The 13,986-nt window shown below is 39.8% G+C and overlaps 1 protein-coding gene across 1 annotated transcript in view; it reads left to right on the forward strand.

Annotated features, from left to right (window-relative positions):
• Positions 1-1,266: 1,266 nt before the first annotated feature.
• Positions 1,267-13,986, forward strand: part of LOC106944873 (cadherin-12-like) — a gene marked incomplete at its 3' end in the record, with an annotated part of 111,761 nt that continues 99,041 nt past the window's right edge. Inside the window, exon 1 of the mRNA XM_015028165.1 lies at positions 1,267-1,723. The remainder of the gene's footprint in view (positions 1,724-13,986) is intronic.

The raw sequence follows: 13,986 nt of genomic DNA on the forward strand, positions 1-13,986 counted from the left end.
CTAATATGCACCTAAAGCGCAAAAAGTATCTGAACTACGACCCCAAATCCCACAGAAGTTGAAAAAAGGCTTAATATTCAAATACCATCTCTGCTGCCTGCTGAGGCATCAGCATGTCATGCTTCAGTCAGAGGCGTCTTCAGATTTACTGCAAGATTGACTGCTACTGGAGGTCCTATGGCATCATCTTCTTCTTCGTCTTTCTGCCAGTAGAAACATCCGGTTGTTGATAACATATCTGATGTGATGTGTAAAAATGTTTCCGTTTTGTTAAAAAACACTAACTGATACAATCAAACCCCCTCCCCTCCCTCATCCCAGAGAAATAACTTTTTGTGGAAAACCTTTTTTTTACACAAATGTATTTTTATAATTCCAATCTAGTTGCAAGATGCAGCGAGTGTCCTGCAATTTTTAGATGTGCATCTGCTGCAACATAAATCAAATATATACATTTTATTAGGACTCTGGAGAACTTTTCTATACTGAGGAGATAATTCAGCCATTTTAATCCGGTTTGTTCACTACAAAAACACAAAATCTTATCAAGTACTTTTAGTAGATTTAGTGCAAATGAGGCAAAACTAACTTAAAAGTAACTTTTCAGTTGAACTGGCAGATTGTTTCAAGTCTTACATGGAACAAATACTTTTTAATTAGTATTAAGACAATATTTACGTAAAACAAGCTTGCTGAAGAGAGTAAGTTAGTTTTGTCTTATTTTAAGGTTACTAAGATATTTTCTAAATAATTTAAACTAAAATGCTTTGTAAGATTTTTTTATTTTTTTTTGCAGTGTAGGACCAGGAAGGACATCTAAAAAATGGAGGTGAGTGACCCTGGAGGACTGGAGTTCGATTTTAGGTGACCCATCCACTTGAACCAAATCTATAATTTCTTACACACTCAGTTCTGTTTGGATGTGTGTGCTGCCAAGGATTTCAAGGAAAATTCAGAGAAAAACTGATTAAAGAAACCCCAAGTTCGTCTTCAAGGCCTGGCCACCGCATGCGCTTGAGACAAAAGAAGCGTCTCCAACAGTCTCTCCAATTAGGATGTCCCCTGTGACCACAGAGCACAGCCCCGGCTCTGTGTGTGTGCCTGTGTGTGTCTTCAGGGGTGAAGGGGGTGGGGTGTTAGTTGGCTCTAATCTGCTTGATGATGAAGATCCTCGGTGCTCAGGGGGATCTGATGAAGGAGTTGGGGAAGGGTGGGGGGTGTTGCTCTCCTGCCTTACGCCAGTGCAATCACGACCGTCGCTCACCACCGAGCCGGCAGTACTCCCAGACCCTCCTCACATGTTCTCTCTGCTTCAAACACACACCTCCTCCCTCCTCCTGGCGCACACACACACACACTGCCCTGCTCACTCAGTCGCTCTCTCTCTCTCCCCCCATTCGGTCGTCGTTCTGCATCCGCTCGGACGCGCTTCTCTTTAGGTACAGCTCCCGTGCATTCTCCAGCTCTGCCCTCGTCTCTTGCGGTGCGGCGCGGCGCGTGCGGTCCTGTGATGCTCCAGCTCGCGCTCAAAGTGAACACAGACGGAGCGGGACGATGACTGAAAGGCACCAAAGAGGAAAGCAGGGTGAGAAAAGGAATTAAAAAAGAGGAGTGAAAGGAGAAAGAGGGAGACCGCGTTTGCGTAAAAGGTGGAAGGACAGTTTGATTCAGTGAGAATTTGGATTAAACTGGCTGCTCCTCTGCTTCCTAGTTACCATCACAGGTAAGTGTGTTTTTATATTCTGTTTGTATTACACTGACATTTATTTAGTATTCAACAACTCCACAGTCTAGATGTTCTGTTTGCTGAAGTTATTGAAGCGGATGAAGCGTGTGCCCTTCATAGTGTTGTAATGCGGTTTAACTTCGAGCATTGCCGCCACTTTTTTCTCTGCTGGGGCTCATAGAGCGAAATGAGGTGGGAGAAAAGCATCAATTAGACACGTGTCGGGATCCGGAGAATGCGTTGACATCAAGTTGTAGGTCTGAGTTTCTTTTTTTGGGTTCATCTGCATATGAAAAGGGCTGCGCAGCTTTTTAACTCTGCGCTCAGCTGTGATTATCTCACCACGCTGTGTCAAAAGGTTTTGGCAAGTTGTTCAGAGCTGTGCTTATGACGTGGAGCAGCACAAAAAGAAGTCCCATCTCGTCCAATCAGCGCTGAAATGATCTGTTGAAATGTTGGAATTAATACTCCCCTCCAAGTGGAAGATATGACCTTAATGCATCAGACTCGTCTTTTCTGGTAACGCAGTCAAGTGTCGAGTTGAAAGACGTACATGATCTACAAGCCTGAGAGGATTCCTTTTGTCTGTGGAGTCTTCTTCATGTTTTGGAAGGTGGGAATCTGAAGGAATCTGGCTGTGGTTAGGGGTAGAAACAACAGGATGACAGATGTCGCCTATAATCCATCATATACTAACAGCTGTTGATTTAAATAAACAGGTTGCAAAGACATCAAGAGACAAATAAAGAGTTGGTTTGGCTTGAGAAGGTTCCCTGTTTGCTTTCAGTCTTCATGCATTACTCTCCACTGATGCAACAACAAGTGTTTATTCTACTAAACTAAATAGATTTGTTGATTCTGCAAACCCATTGGAACTTACAGTAACTCCAACAGACATGCATATCATTGGCCAGTACTGCAAAAGAATAATTGTTTTTATGTGGGAAAACAGAAGAGTTGCTGCATTTCTATTGACTGTAAAACTGCACAACTTGGAATTATGACAATAAATTTGAGTATTAGAAACACAGCAATTAAAAAAAAAACGTCTTCTGATAAAAACCAAGGTGAGGTGGGTTTTCAGCTGCATCGAAATTAGTTTGCATCAGACAAATCGTGATCCATAACAGGATGTTAGTAAATGACTAAGAAGATGACAGGAATTTGGAGGACGATGGTGCTTCATGTTTTTAGAGACTTGTTGCTTAAAACTTATTCACGTGTGATTGTAATTGCGTTTCTTCTTTTTTTTAGACATTAGATGTTCACAAAGTTTTACACACATTTGTAATGGGAACGCAGGTTTGGGTTTTGCTCGGAAACGAAAGGCTCACAGATGAAACCTTTCTCCGTTGTGCAGCCGTTGATTCAGAAACCGATATTGGAAAGAGATTGACACAAAATAAAGATCTGATTCTGCAAACCCATTCAAAGTACAATGACATTAGACGTGCATATATTTCAAACAAGCATCATCAACATGGATTGGTTTGAACTTACTCCAGTTTTTGGGACATTTTAGGAAGCATGGCTGACTTTGCTTGAGGAGTTTCTTTTTGTTTAGACCCAATATGTTAGGTTAATACTGAAAAATACTAACGTTATGGTGTGAGTTAAGCTTGTAAAAAAAAACAAAAAATTGGCTTATAGATGTAACTTTATCCGCTACATAGCTGTCAGTTCAGAAGAGCGACATTGGAAATACATTGACACAAATCTGAAGAGACCTATTGATTGTGCAAACCTGCTGTAAGTTGTGATTACATTAGATATGCATCTCTTCCTGCAAACAAGTAGCAGCAACATGGACTGACTTGAACTTAATCCACTTTTTGGGACTTTTCATGCCATATGCATGGCTGATTTTGCTTCAGGGATAATGAAGATCAGTCCCCTCATTTTCTCAGTATTTGCAATGTTTTTCTAGTCTACAGAGGTACCATATGCGGCTTTTCAGCGAATCCCAGATTAGATGAAAAATAAGCCTTTACCCTCCACTGCTTCAGGCAGATCTAATGCACCCTTACTTAAGTGTTTGAGGCGCTCAGTTCTCTTATCAACATTCAGCTGAAAACACCTGCTTTGGAATAATCAAATTATACTCCAAGGAGTCTGCGTCTCGGGAAAAGGAGAAGCCGGACACTTTGAGTACACAGAGGCTACTGTGCAGAAAATGAGCATTCAAGGCATGCAGCCACCGACCACTCAGGTATTATAACTGCATTAGAGAGGGGATAAGTCAAGACACATGCAATATACTTGGAGTTATTATGAAACGCCGACGCCACTAACCGACTCAGGTGCATATGAAGGCATTAATTTCACCAACTCGATGATTGGAACATGATATTCTCCTGAGATAACCTCTTTTTCCTTGCATGAATAATGGCATTCTGTATTCGTGCCCTCGTCTTGTCTGTGCTGGACAGATGCCAGTCCAGCTAACAGGACAGGATGCAGCATCCCATCACAATGTTAAAAACCCAACAGCTTTACATCAGATTACAGGCGGCCACTGCACACTGCACAGATTTAATCAAATCCAGATTGTTTTGACTTGTTGAGTTAACTGACATTTAATTATAATTCTGGTTTGTTTTAGGGTATAAAACCACTGCACACCTCCAAAGTGAAATATGTCAGCCAATGCCATCCTGGGTTGGGTGTTATACATCAGCTGCGGCATGCCTAGGCAAAGGAAAAGTCAACTCTGCACTGTGTCCATGTAAATTTAATGGCTAGACTAAGTGCTCTGTGGTAAATTACAGCATACGTCTACCAAGCTGTCATCACATCTTCGGATCTGCTGCTCCGTTTGATTAGAGAGAGCTGTTATTTATAGATAGTCTGCAGGCCTTACCATAAAGCAGAGCCACAGTGATCAGTCATATGGATGTGCCACCTATTGCTGCGTTTCTAAGTGCGTGTCCATCAGGAGCCTCGGGGCTCAAATGGAATCAATACTCGAGATTATTTGGAGTCTCCAGACTCTCTTTACCTTGGGCTCTGCAATCTCCGCCCCCCACTCAATGGACTCATTTTGACATCATTCCGCTCTAAATGAGGTGTGTCCGAGTGTGTGTGCGTGCACCAAAGCGCATCTGTCGGCGTGCATTACTGTAGCGCCAAAAGATGTAATAAGCTGTCAGAAACTTGCTTCCACACTTTCAAGCATCTGAATGCTAATCAGACAGTGATTTGCTTCTTCTGTCTGTGTGCTCACAGCCAATCTCGGGTGAAACTATTGCATTGTGCCTGTGTAAACAGGCTTCGTGTCAGGCAGCAATTTTTCCCCCACTGTGAGCCACACTCAGGCGAAGACCCCTGCAGACCCCCAAAGACCAGACGCTCCCTGCCTCTCCAGACAATCATCAGCAACAGTCCTAAACATCTCAAATTAAAGTCTTGCAGTGATGGATGACTCTCAATCTCCCGGAGATATTGCACACTCTTCTTGTCTGAATGATGGGCAACTCCTCTCCACTCCACTTAGCAATTATTTATATAGATTTGTCTCTGTTCGTCTGTCGGGTTTTTTCTTCATTTCTTCCTCTGTGTGGTAGAAAAACCCCCCTACAGAGGTAAAAGCTCACAGTTCGTGCAGGCTCTCATCGGGTAAAGCAAACGATTTGAACTTTCCCTGTGGTGTACGCATGCTATCTGAAACGGCCGGCGAAAATGGAAGTAGGAAAGATGCGGTTACCTGATGATACCATTTCATATCGAGGACACAACTGTTTTGCCGTGAGAAAAAGACAAAGCGGTGAGCTCGGTATGGCGTTCCATGTGAGATAAAAGGTGAGGCGGCTCCTCTGAGACTCAAACTGCACACTGTCTGAACACTGATTATTACTCACACATGAGCACTGCTGGGGTTTTTATCTCAGAATGCCCACAGTCGGAGGGCTCGAGAAAAACAACATTAATCAGACTTCTCAGATTTTTTTCTCTCTCTTGCAATCCCACTTAAAATCATTGCAGTTCACAACCTTTTAATATTTCAAGGAAACCCCAAGGTGAGGTCAGTTTATGTTTGCCTTTTTTGCTCAATGAGAAGAAAAAATGCAGCTTGAAACACTTTGAGGCAAGTCTGAAAATGCCTGGATGACCCTTTGTGTTCCTGGGCAGATTTCTACGATCCCTTTGAGAGATTCACCAACAAAATAAAGACCAGAACAGTTTGGTAATGGAAACCTTCACCTACTTCTTCCCTGGAAGAGGCTAAGGCTAAACAAAACAGAAGTTCCCAAACAACAACAGGAGAGATGTTTTTGCATTCCAAGCAACTTGAAATTGTGATTGAAGCATCTCTGGAAAGATGCTCATTAATGCCTAAATGTGCTTAAAAGGTGATTGGCGTTGATCAACCTTTCTACATGTTACAGTTTGTTTTTTTTGCACAAAATCATCCTCAGATCTTGAGATTTTAATCTTTCAAAATTAGCTGTTTTAGGGCGTCATGTCACTTTAAATCTGAATAAGCTGCTGCTGGCCACACCCCCCAACTCAATGTTTACACTAACATGTGAAAATGGCTGCAAACAGATGTGTAATCAAACAATCATACATCTTTGAAAAGCAGAAGTAGAGCCTCCTGCACAACCAACAAGAATGCAGGAAGTTTTTTCTGGACGGTAAGTCAACAACAAAACACTCGTCTGTTCCAGCAGCCATTTATACGGGACTAAAACCAGCTGACCAAACGTGCTGGGGCTCAGCTTGGGTTGCTAGGTAACAGGCAGTACCTGCTGATTTGTGGCGTTAACTTACTGCAGAATCCAAAATGGAAGTACAAAAATGTGCAAAATGTGAATTTTGCATAATAAGTCCCCTAAAAAAGTCCAGTTTCCAACATTCTTGTGGGGGGAATACAAAAAGACTTGTTCTTAAAACGTATTCTCTGTGAGTAGGTATTGTATGATAACATACCTAACTAGAGAATCCCTATAACTAAAATATGAGGCCATTGTTGGCCAGACAAACAATTAGAAATGCATGTGTGCAACCACGGTCCTTTTCATTTGTGATTCATTGCTTCTGATGTGAAATTGATGCCGTCACTCCTTGGGACTCATCAGAACAATAAACCGCCATCTCTGGCTGGACTCAACTCCATAACCTTAAACACAACCCTGCTGGCTCCCTATTGGCAACTTGGGAAAGATTTCCTGTCACACAGGTGAGTGACTATTAGTTTAGTGACCCTAGAGGTAAAGTGGGATTGTAATGATTTCTAGAGAGGTTGCCGAGGGGCCTTTCATTACTGGGGCTGAGCTGTTCTGCAGGAAAGTGTAAGGTGAAAACAAATATGGAATACTCCCATTTTGGTGAACTGATTAAATTTTGCAGATGACTCCAAGGCCATTAGTGGCTGCTTTTTTCTAGTACAGCCTTGCTGGGTCAATAAATTTTTCATTTGGGCCCGGCTCTTCAGAACCTTAATAAGTTTGTGTGGCAGCAGTCCATCAGTTAATCCTTCAGTAATGATAAGAGCAGGCCTGTTATTCACAGAGCTTCATATTAAATCTCCAGCTGACGACTTTTATTATCAGGTCATTTAGTCTTTAAAAGTTACTCATTTATGTGATATTAGATCAAACTAACACGTCATATTCAGTATATTCAAATTTGACTCTTTTTGTGATTTTAATGCCACATTGGCATTAAATAAAATGAGAGAACCTGGGATTTGTAATCCTGAACCACCTTTTAAACACTACAGATTACCTGGTAACATGAGATTTAACATATGGCCATATGGTCCCATGTTATTGTTGCTAAAAATATACTATAAGATCTAAATCATCTTAAGAAAATTCTGCTATGTGATGCAAGAATAAGCACCAAATCCTATTAGAATGAATCTGCAAATTGAGTTTCCATGTTGAATACTTATGTCATACATCACTGACCATCAATTAAATAACATAATGGAGATTTTTAGTAAAGTAAGTTCTACCTTTTCTTTACCACAGTTTAGCAGGATACCTGCTCCAGCATATAGAGCATAGAGCTGCAGGAATGTTTTGCTCACTAATTTACGACTGTATTAGGGCAATTGTAGACAGAAATAAAAAAGGAGTAAATTTGTCCCAAAAAAAAAAATTGAGATTAATCTCAGAAATTTTCTAGAAAAAACAGAAAAATTTCAGAGTTAGAAAAAAACTCAAAGATCTAAAATATTCTAGAAAAAAAAAGCATAAATTTCTGAGTTTCTAAAGTCAAACACTCAACTTTTGAGACTCAGAAATTTCCAAGAATAATCTAAACATGTCAGTTTTTTGGCAGAAATGTATCCCTCTTTGTTTCTATCTACCATCACATTACATGTAGCACAACCTTCCTGTATTATCAGCCTCAGATACATTTGGGAATACCAAATTAGGATTTATTGAGGTAAAGAAGAAAATATGCTAAGCAGCTGAAGCCGAGGGGGTATAGGGAATGTGTACAAGATGCAGTTCTGCATACGATTTGTAATATTTGAGCCGTAATCTCAAGGCTGTGTGCACAAGTATGCACAACAGGAGGCTGATCCTGCTGCATCTCATCGTCTCTCTATCATGGCAGATTATCAGGTTTCTGTTTTACTTACAGGAAGTAGATGTTAGAACAGCAGCAGCTGGCTGCAGCCGGAGCATAATACAAATCTCAGCTGGACATAAAATATTAGTCTTCTCCTTTATGCTATTGTTATGCTGTGAGTATATATTGAAACTCAGCTGTTAGTAATGTCACCCACTGTTCACATGATGGAGGTTCCACTTTGTGACAGCTATAGCATTCTAAGCCATTGGCTGATTTTCACTTGTAGAGTCAGGAGAAAAGTTCTCATTTCATAGTTATAAACCAAGTTGGAAAGTAAAGAAGGAAAGTTTGAGGTTTCTCACAAACTACAACCCACAAATCCAACATGGCTGCTTGACGTAAACAAATGACTGGGTAACTTGAATTCCAGAGGTATTTATGGCTGTTTTTAGGATATTTTGGGCCATAGAAAAGAGAATTCTGATGTTTTTCTCAGAATTCTGACTTTTGATCTCAAAAGATTAAAGTCAGAATTCTGGGGAAAAAAATGAAATCTTTTTTTTCAGTGACCCCAATCTTCTTCCATACATTTTTAACAATCTTTTTCCTGTACTGTCACTTTAATAGTTTCAAAGTGAGCCTCGTCTTTGGTTGCCTAACAAGGCAATCAAAACAAATTTGTGCATTTATACTTCAGACAATATTTCTGAGTTCCAAGTTGAAACAATTCAGTGAAAACCATGAAAATCTGGAATTGAAGGGGAAAATCTGAGGTGTCTCATTAGGCACACTCTGAATTATAATGTAGCTGCAAGGCTTATAAATGTGTTTTTATGCCAAGAGGACTTAAATGTCCAACTACAAATGAGGAAAGAGACTTAAATAAGAAAAACTGGAGTTCCTCGTTGACCTTTCTGATAAATTCAGAAATAAATTGCTTTATTTTTTATTGCGAAGTTTGACATCACATCAGTTTGATGGTCACAGAGTACTGCTGAAAATTTTGTAAAATTACTTGCTCTTTACAGTGTTTGAAGAAAGTAAAAGACGGGAATAAACTCTTTCCAGCTTCAGTCGCAAACAGGAAACAAGAGTTAGCTTGCTTCTTTAGCATGCAATTTGAAAATTGACTGGTTTTCCAGGTTGCTGCTATTTCTAGCCCTGCAAAAAACAAAGTCTTACAAAGTATTTTCAATCCAGCCTCCAGTGCAAATGTCTCAATACACTTGAAATAAGATAAAACTAACTTACAAGTAACTTTCCAGAAAGATATTGGAGCTTATTTTAAATAATTCCTTAAAATTAATAAACACGTACTATTTCCATTGACAGATTATTTCACTTATAAGACATTTTTCCCATGTTGCAAGTGAAATATTTTTTTAATCAATATTAAGAATGTATTTACTTAAAATAAACTGCTACATCTTGATGAAAAGCTACTTGTAAGTTAGTTTAGTCTTATTTTAAGTCCATTAAGATATCTGCTGTAGAATCTGATCAAAAATACTTGCTAAGATTTTGTGTTTTTACAGAATGTTCAGCTCTTGTATATTGGATTTTTATTACAGAATTTCTAAGCTCTGTCTGCACAAAAAGTAAAATAATTTATAAGTTGATATATTTTTAAACGTTGAGAACCCCAAGAGTAAAAAAACATAAAAATAAATACTTCCAGTTCATTTTTACCCGACAAGTCCAGCAAAAAACTTGAGATAAAAGAAAAAACCGGTGAAACTCACTGAGGTGTGGTCTTGGATGAGAGCATAAGGACAAAGGAGCACTTTACTCTTTTTTTCATTCATGCTTATCTTCAGACAAATGCCTTTGTGGGAAATGTCAGCGAGGAGACGGCGGGACATTGTTGTCTGTTTCTCAGTTTGCAGTTCTCCAGAGTGCCGGTCTAACATCAAATTGCCCATTCACCTCCAACGCACCTAAATCACAGTGACTCTTAAGGACATCTTTTTTGTGTACCTGGCTTTTTGACTTAATGGCATACCATTTGAAGCCAGTTATGCCTTATACAAACCATGAACCCGGGACGTGATAAAACTCTGCACTTTTTCCATTAAATAGAATAAGAAATCATCCTGACAGACTCTAGATCTTGGCCTGTAGGTGAGGCTTCTTATGAGCGAGACTTCCTCAAGGTCAGCTTGATCAGGCTTCCTTCGGCGCGCTACAACGTGATAAATAGGGCGCGATGCACGGGGAGAGAGGAGCAGCAGCAGTGACGATTCACATGGTTAATGAAATGTGTTTACCTGTGAACCAAGACCACAGAGAGCTGGAAGTGTCCAAGTTTTGACCTAAATTAAAAGTTACTGGGTCCTGTTGCCATTAAATACAGAACAAGACATGAAATTCATTCATGACTAATGAAAATAAAATGAATAAATTCGTTTGTGGCACCCTTTTAAGATCAATAATGAATGCAGAGTTGTCCTTTGTATCCAGTTCATACATAATGTACCATCAGTAAGACTCTCTTAGCTTGTTACTGAGAGCATTTTGTAGTAGAACAGTGATGATGACGTAAATGTCGTTTATGTTTAGCAAATAAAAGGAATTAAAACATTTTTTTATGCAGATTTCCTCCTTCCTACAATCGTAAGGATCGTTTTTAAATCACTACTAATCACACTTTTTTAAATCATACCAATCTTCTGGTTCTGCTCTGCATCCCCAGAACCAGAACCAAGCATGGAGAAGCAGCTTCAGCTTCCAGAAAACAGCAAAACAGCCGAAACACTGAGTTCCTTTAAATCTAGGCTAAAAGCGCAGCTGTTTAGAGTCACTTTTGAACCATAACAAATAGATAAACACAGATGTGTATGATTTTAGTGATGGCAAATAAACTTAATTGATTGGTTAATTGTCTCTCATCTTAAGAGACAAACATTGTCGATGGTCCTTTAACTATCGTCATTGCTTCTTCCCAGTCGGCCATGTTTGTTTTCTCTGAAAACAATGTTTTTATGAGAGGTTTTGTGAGATTTTCCAAATGTTGGTGAACCAAACCCGTTATACCCCAGATTTTTTTTTTTTTTTTACCGTCTGGTGAATTAGCTAACAATTTTAAAATCTTAGTGAAAAAATAAAAAACTTAAATTCTCTGTTTAGAACCAGCTTTTTATTGCATGAACCTGTCAGCCATCAAGTTGCAAATCAAGGTTGCACAAGCGACTTCAAAGCGGCTGTGGCTCAGCAGAGGGCAGCTGCGGGTGGCCATGGTTGCTACCTGGTTACAAGTCGAGGCTTTTCAGCCGTAGCTGGTTTGTCTGGGTTGAGTGTCTCATGTTGGATGGCCTGAGGAAACATCACGAATGCTGTCTCCACAGGCTTTGAGATCATACACATATCAAACATACCTAACAAGAAGGCAACCCTACGATGGAGGAAGGAAAAATGGCTTTGATTTGCTGGAGCAGAGTCTGGATTTTGAGAAATGCAGCGACTTTCTAAAGTATTCACCCCCCTGAAGTTGCTCCCATTTATTCACATTCAAATTACAAAATACAGTCTATTACTATTCTGCTTGTGTGAGGGCAATTTTTATTTTTTCTGCAAAAAGGCTGAATAAAATTATTAATTTTCAAGGTTCACCTTCCAGCCGAAGTCTGGAAGGTGAACCTGATATACAGAATTTAAAAATTTTGAATAACAGGGAACATTTGTTGACTTTCACTCTGCTCCATCAAACCAACCAAACTTATTGAAAAACCTGTTCCCCTCCTCGCCTGTGGGGGCGCTGCACCAGGAACTACTGAAGGAAAAACCATAAAAACCTCTAAGGACAGCACTGAACAAAGCTTCTTCATAAGATGTAAACAAAAATGGAGTGGCATCAAAAGTTGCAGGATTTTCTTTTGTATTTTGTAACAGATTATGAGCCATTTCTCCTGATATATGCGTTTGTTTTGGTTATATTTACCCAGAATGCCCTGGATTGTAGACCACTTCCTGCCTTTGGAGTGGTCTCTGGCTCGCTTGGCATTCACATCTGCATTTGTACTGCGCCGACGTTCACTTTAAACATAAACCTAGGTTTATAGGCGGACCAGAGTTCACTTCTTTGGTCTGCAGATTTCAGTAATTCATTCATACTTGCCCAAACAAACCAGGTTTTCTACACAAACAAACTGGAGTTGGATTAAAGTGGATAAAACTGGGCTTTTGTGAATGCGCAGTTAATGAGTAATATATGGACAGTAGTACAATAACCAGTGTTTTCTGCTTATTAAGGTTTATTTTAGAATGTATTCAGAAAATGACCCTCTGAAAAACAAAAACTTACCCCAGAGTTTCACCATTATCATGCTGCATCCTGCTTTAAGTCTTAAACCGCTGACGCTGTGTGCAAACAGTAGCAAGCTCACCCAAGCAAGCACCTGCATGTTGTTAATGCTTTTACTACCAGCACCCTAAGTAGAGTTAAAGTGGAAGCCTCATCATGTTAATGAACTTCCTCACTCTCAAGGTTCTTCACCTGAGCTCTGAGTAAGACGAAGCTAAACTTAACGCAGCGCCTCTTCTCCCTCGGGGCTCGGTATTTGTCAGTTGTGACCTAGCCGGCTGAGTTTTCCTCATGAGCAAGGGTCTGTTGACTTCATTGTGCTGGAGATAAACAACAACGCGCTCAGTCACCCTTCTGCAAGCAAGGCCTCTGCTCACCCCGTTTCTTATTGTCTACACAATCCACTCGACTGACAGATCTATCTCTCTTATATAGAGCCATAAATCACCCGAGTTATGTGTTGGTGAGCATCTTAACTTAAAATGGGTAAAGTTTTTGGTACAGTAACTTTCAGTGACAAATGGTATTTTAAAACTTCACGGCTAATCTGATTCACCTGCCGTGCAGGGCACTTTCTTAATAAATTACTGACTTAAGTCCAAGTGGTTAAACTAAAGCTTTTGTAATAATTGTCAGTGATTTATGAGAAATGGTTTATCCTTAACCTCTACAACAACCAAGCAACCCCCAGGAGGGCAGCACTGTGCCCCGAAAAGAGCTGCTAATGACTTCAACAGCACAACAAAGAAACTGGGGGATGCAACAACCTGCAGGCTTCTGCAGGCATGAAGAGTAAATAAAGCAACATTTAAAGTGCCAAGAGAGCCTCTGCATACAGTTGTACTCCTTGATCTTCTTTAGCCAAATCCTAAAGAGACTATTTTAAAAAGTATCAATGTCAAACCCACAAAATGATGCTTTCTAATGAGTCTGTAGCTTAAAATCCTGTTAATCCTAGGAATTATAGAAGCCATGCATTGTGATTGCTGTTAAAAAATATGTTTGAAATGATGTCTTGATATATATCCCAAACCCCAAAACAAGTACATATCTCCAGATAACATGATGAAACGTAATTCAAGTATTTTAGTGGAAAAGTGCTGATTAAATCTCAAGAAAACAAGAAAATCTACAGGAAAAGAAAAGTATCAGTAACAAAACTGAAGACTGAAGATTAAATATTCATTTAGTTTGCTTGTTTGTTCATGAAACATGATTCAGTATAACTAAGGATGCTGCCCATTTACCACAAAGCTCTAAATGCAGTTCAAACATATGAGAGGCCCCATAGGCCAAAACCTACAAACTCTCTTACACGTACTATCAAACCCTCTCACATTCGCTATCAAACCCTCTCACACGTACTATCAAACCCTCTCACATTCGCTATCAAACCCTCTCACACGTACTATCAAACCCTCTCACATTCGCT

The sequence above is a fragment of the Poecilia latipinna genome, unplaced genomic scaffold (assembly GCF_001443285.1).
Source record: "Poecilia latipinna isolate Pla-1442-1.1 unplaced genomic scaffold, P_latipinna-1.0 Scaffold116, whole genome shotgun sequence".
In the NCBI taxonomy this organism is placed as follows: Eukaryota; Metazoa; Chordata; class Actinopteri; order Cyprinodontiformes; family Poeciliidae; genus Poecilia; species Poecilia latipinna.